General features: G+C 38.5%; 1 long non-coding RNA gene across 8 annotated transcripts in view; it reads right to left on the reverse strand.

Annotated features, from left to right (window-relative positions):
• Positions 1-1,575, reverse strand: part of LOC138848967 (uncharacterized) — a 217,875-nt gene extending 216,300 nt beyond the window's left edge. For 2 of the 8 annotated variants that reach the window (XR_016231487.1, XR_016231491.1), the window contains exon 1: positions 1,265-1,574. This is a non-coding gene — a long non-coding RNA (uncharacterized LOC138848967). Of the gene's footprint in view, positions 1-1,264 lie in introns of all 8 variants that reach the window. The other 6 variants (XR_016231485.1, XR_016231490.1, XR_016231488.1 and 3 more) reach the window with 4 other exon arrangements.
• Positions 1,576-6,000: the final 4,425 nt, after the last annotated feature.

Here is a 6,000-nt window from a genome sequence, read left to right on the forward strand (position 1 = left end):
TATTCCTGTTGATTTATCACATCTGTCAAAACCAGACAAATCTGCATATTAGATTCACCAGTGGGAAACAAAACAGCTTCTCAGTGAAAAAATTAAAGCCTGAAAAAAAAAAGTCTGGTAAAGCCTCAGGTCCAGTGGTCCCGGGAATAATAGTTTCCAGGGTTAGAACTGGGGACTTCAAATCAATAGTATTAGTGAAAAACTACAGGACAATTGCTAAAAGCTCCAATGTGTGTTTCAACATGAGATAGAATTTTCTGGGTTGGAAGGAAATGATCTTTTAAATATTTTAAAATTTTGACTTTCAACTGTAATTATGATAAAGCAATTTAAATCAAGAAAAGCACAAATATGGATAAATTTTTAAGCCAAAAAAAAACTTGCTTAAATCATTGTACACTCCTTTTCCTGAACTTCTGGGTTCACTGTCTTAAACTGACAATGTTCTACAAGGAAGGAAGTGGGGAAGGCGGGAACAGCCAGGAAAAAACATAGAAGGCCTAAAGGTCAATGGAGAGGCAAATCCTTGAAGCATGAGTCTATGCTGCTTTTTCACTTAAAAAAATTATAAAAAGAAAGAAAGAAAAAGAAAAGCTTAAGGAACTCTTAATCATCTAATGTTCACACTCTAGGAAAAAGCTATTTTATATTGAATTATGTAACAATGTTCAGTGATTGTGAAATAATCATTTAAATTAGCCATGTTCTCTGCATTTACCAAAAGAAATTACAAAAAAAAAGTTAGAAATGATACTGACTCCACTTCAAGTTTAAAACTCTTGATTGGGGCGAGGGGGAGAAAAAAAAGCCAGAGAATATCTGTTATTGTCATAAGATCTATATCTCTTGAAACTCTAATTTAATTAAGTTTTAATTTGCAACCTGGGCTTACAGATGGAATTTTAGACTCATACAAAAAGAAAGAGGAAAAAAGCTTTCTAAAACCAAGAAGTCAATAAAACTTCGGTTATACTGTCTAGCCAGCCATCATTGGCTCTTAAAATTCTGATAACCTTCCCTCAGAAAACAAAGCATTTCCTGCAGTCTAGACAACATAACCTGCTTCCGTCTCTGATAGGGCACTTGGGAACCTTGGATCTGTCTTGTTTCTCCCACACCATATTTGATTCCACAGAAACTAGGGCTGCATGTCCCATCCACACCCCAGATAGGGATCCCTGCAAGGCTGTGCTTCCTATCACTCTTGGGCCAATGCCCTCACCAAATTCTGTTTGAGAACGCATTTGTTCCTGTTTTCACTTACCTTGTGAAGTCTTGTCTCCATGACATCTGACAGTGGCTTTGGGTGTTGGCTAAAGAGAAAGCTGCAAGCAGCAGTTAGGAAGGTGGTTTCCTGTGGAGCAGTCAACTTACCACCACAAAGTTCAGGTCACCCTCCGAACAGTAAAACTGAGAAGTGAACAGCAGTGCAATAAGAGGCAGCTAGATGCTTTCACTATGCCCACACATGGGCTAGCCGAGCATTTTACTGCTGAATTTTCTTGAACTACAGAATTCTGCTTGATTAAAATTGTATTTCGCAACTTAGAAAATTTTTTATAAAAGTCTGCATTTTGGAGAAAGGGTGGCTTGCTTTCTTTAAAATACATTATCTAGGAATCAGTATTTGTGTGCCATATAACATGTTGCTGTCACCTAACTATGGGGAAAGATGCCCTCTCCTATTCCTTGGCATCCCCTACAGGACCAGCACAAGGCATTCCTGGGATTTGAAAATACGTATGTATTCAGCATTTGCTGTTTGCTCATTGATTCATACCATTATTTATTCAATTGAGTTTCTCTTTTTCATGCCCTGAGTATATAAATACAGGAAAGCACCTTCAATAATTTGGCCAATACCTGGAAAACACATGGACATTCCAGATTTTCCCAATGTTCAACTAAGTGTTAGCATATGGAGCAGAACTAATCCCTTTTTAGAAAGCTACCTTCAGTTCATTTTTATGTATCAGAACAGCTTAGACCCAATAGAAAATTATAGCACTCATAATAGTGCCTGGCACAGAATAGACTCTCAGTAAACAGGTGTTGATGGAAGTACCACATTGAGGTAGCACTGGGCAAACAAACAAATGCACTGGGCACTGACCCAGGCTCTCCAGGTTGTGGCTGTTACTATTTCTTTGGTAACTACTGTCAGGATATGCCCTTGAGATTCCTAGAGTTGTATTCATTTGGTCTCTAGTCCTAGCTAAACTTTGTCCTATCCCACAGATCTGGAGATAGCTGAAAATGTCATCTCTAGGAGTGTTTGGGCAGGTTCAAAAAATATAGCTGTAAGGTTATTAACCTTGGACATACAAAGCAAAGAAACACAGCTGCAGTGGCCACTGATTCCAAACACCCAAATCACAAAGGCAAAAGCAAGAGGTCCATGGACAGCCACAATAGAAGAAGCAGAGAGCCATTTCCTCTGTGTCTTATCCTGTATTGGTTGGATGCGTGCAGTTAGGGGGTAAAGTGATGATGATAGTCATGGAAGTGTAGAAGAGAAAAGAGCATGATTAGCAAATAGGTTTGCTGAACAGAAGGTAGACTAGGCTACCAATACAGAACACTGGGGCCAGATCCAGACACCACCTCACAAGACAAACGTGTCCTTCGAGTCTCCACGGAGCTGACCACTCCCCCGGATGCTTGCCCTTCTTCTGCTTCTTTACAACCCCTCTTCTGAAACTCCTTTCCTCCCTTGTTTTGCAACCATTTCAATATTTTCTTTACATCAAAATGGATCAAAGCACTTAGAAACGGCAAGCTAGATAGAACTTCAGATAGCATCAAACTCAAACTTATTCCACGTTTGAGGAAACAGTAGACAAGAGAAGTTGATCTTGTCACATGAAATTGTTTTTCTGGTGCTTAAATAAAGATAAACCTCTGTCTCCTAATAACCTTCCCCTCACCAAGTTCAGAGTCATTTCTAATATATCAGGTTGTCCCTGCTCCTATCCAACTAGTTAGGAAATGATTATGGCTTAATATAGTTGTCATCCATTAAACCTGGGCTCTTCCTCTCTCTCATTAACTCTTCCCGATAAGACGCTAATTGGTTTTGAGTCCTTTTCTCTCCATCTTCTGTGTCTCCATTCCACTTCCATCCACATTCAATCCACACTCTAAGTTCCATTCTCAGTAATCCTGCTCTCCCTGAGTTCATCTATCTGAATTCCACTTCCCCTTTTCTCAGCTCGTGACACTTCTTGTTCTGAACCATTATTTTGCAAACACCTAACTGCTTTCTTGATCAGACTCCTAACTAGCTAATTTGCTTATCTGTATATTTTTCTTGCCTAGGAGATAACTTTCTTGAGAGGCAAAATTATTTTTAATTGTTTCTGTATCTATGCATCACAAAGGTTTACACACAGGAGACAAATTTTAAAAACATGTGCACAATAGACCCTTGTAACACATGGATGCTTTAATGAAAAGATGGCTATAATGGAAGATACCTATTTCTTGGGTTGGAAACTTTGCATACCCTGTTAGTCTTACTATATAACAATTGTATCAACCCATAAAATGGGTCAGGCAAAAGGGTAAAAATTCTTTGACTCTAGATTGTGAATTAAATGAAGACATAGAAAAAAAGAGCTGTCTGTCATTCAGCTTATTCAGATTAGATACACTGAGCTTAATATCTAAAATTCCATGTAGCTCTTTAGTTCAAAGTGCAACAATTCACACGGATAGAGTTGAAGCATAGATTTGTAGTTTTTTCAAATACTTTTCCTAGAATCACACTGCAAATCTAATCAAATAACTTCATCCTTTAGCCCTTTGCTTGCTGAACTTCAGTCTTATTTCTGAGAAAAGAAGGGAGGATGTGAGTTAACTTATAGGACTGTGGTTTGTTTGTTTTATGTCAAGACTAGAGGTTTGAAAGCAAATATATTCCAGGAAACTCATTTGTAACTCAGAATAGTTTTCCTTCATTAATAATATATGGAGAATGAGGTCCAAAACATAATTAGTTATATACTTGAGGTAGATGACAGGTAAAATAAGCTTGACTAGTCAGACTGAATACACAGATACTACAGTTTCAATTTAAATATGGAAATTCAAATACAAAATTCTGGATCTCCGAATTACAAAAATATTTGGAACAAAATCTGTTCATACAGAGTGTTTACAGCTACATTTTATCTAGTGAAACCAATGTTCTTGCACTTGCTTTTCTAAAGAGAAAGTGGTGATACATCTGAATGCATCTGTAGTCTTATCTTGATCAGTCCCCAAGAGGGAACGGAGCTTGACTATACCAGCAGTTCGTAATTTCTTTGGTAAATCTCTTTATTACCACCAAGTAACACTTAATATATGCTATTGCTCGGCACAGACCTAACTTCCATGCATGAAATTCTTAAATTGTTCTTGATCATTTAAGCTTCAGTTATTTATTTTAATTTCAAATTAAAGTAAAACTTGCTCACTATCTTTGGTTCAACTGAAACTAAATTATCTCAGCTGAAAAATAGCACTTCAGGTTTTTAAAAAAATAGTTTAGTGACTTGCTTTATCTACATTTGCATCTTACATAAAAAGATAGCTGGTGTACATCCTATATGCAACTTTATAACAATAACGATTTTAATTCGACAAACTTATTAGCCAGTAATTACATGTGGGACACACACCATTCTAACCTCAAAGAGTCAGTGAGTTTGAAATAGATTTTTCTAGGCTTTCTTTCAACCTTTATGACTTTCTAGGGTATAACTGATGCTTTATTCCTATTACCCAGAGAAAATATTAACAAAATAATTAGACTCAATTTTTCAGAGCAATATATCTAGGAAACATTGTAGTAGTAGCAGATATAAACGAAGAGAGTTCATTCTTTGGAGGAAGACAGATAAGAATTCAAATCCTGGCTCTATCACCTATTAACTGTGATTTTGAACAAGTTAATTAACCTCCCTAGGCCACAATGTCTGACTGCCTTTGGGACTATGTTGAGCCAGCACACAGGTGTATTGTCATAGTGTTTCATAGATGGTGAAGCCTTCCGTAAAACATTAAAGAGCTGCTGCCCATAGCCCCTGAGTCTCCATGTCCTATTCTACACCAGAATCCTCTGAACCTTCCTAAATTTAAAAACCAAAAGCTTGGGGCCAGCACTGTGCCCAGGACGCAGTGCCAGTGTTCCATATGGGTGCCGGTTTGAGTGCTGGCTGCTCCGCTTCTGATCCAGCTCTCTGATATGGCTTGGGAAAGCAGTGAAAGATGGCCCAAGTCCTTGGGCCCCTGCACCCACATGAGAGACCCGGAAGAAGCTCTGGCTCCCGGCTTCAGATTGGCACAGTTCCAGCCGTTGCAGCCAACTGGGGAGTGAACCAGCGGATGGAAGACCTCTCTTTCTCTGCCTCTCCTTCTTTCTCTGTGTAACTCTTTCAAATAAATAAATAAATAAATCTTAAAAAAAAAAAAAAAAAAAACTCAAAACCTCTCCCGCAAGAAGGGATTCTGGGATTTTATCCCAGAGCTGCCATTCTGATTAGTCAGTGCCCTTTCCATCTTGCTGTTAATTTTTTTAAAAAGATTTATTTATTTATTTGAAAGAAGAGTTACAGATAGAGAGGAAGAAAAAGAGATCTTCCATCTGTTGGTTCACTCTGCAAATGGCTATAACAGCCAGTGGTGGGCCAGCTCAAAGCCAGGAGCTTCATTCAGATCTCCCAAGTGGTTGGCAGGGGCTCAGGCATTTGGGTCATCTTCTACTGCTTTCTTTCCCAGGTGTATTAGCAGGGAGCTGGATTAGAACTGGAGCAGCCAGGACCTGGACTAGTGCCCAGATGGGATGTTGGCATCACAGGTGATGGCTTAACCCACTAAACCACAACACTGGCCCCGTTAAATATTTCTAATGGTCCACCTACCTGCCTCAAATTTTCTAGGATCTAGTGAGATGGCTATAACTAGCATTTAGCAAGGATTTATATTCAGTATTGTAGGTCTCATCTTTACAAAATA

Source organism: Oryctolagus cuniculus, chromosome 3 (genome assembly GCF_051225735.1).
Source record: "Oryctolagus cuniculus isolate XC-2025 breed Fujian yellow rabbit chromosome 3, ASM5122573v1, whole genome shotgun sequence".
Taxonomy (NCBI): domain Eukaryota; kingdom Metazoa; phylum Chordata; class Mammalia; order Lagomorpha; family Leporidae; genus Oryctolagus; species Oryctolagus cuniculus.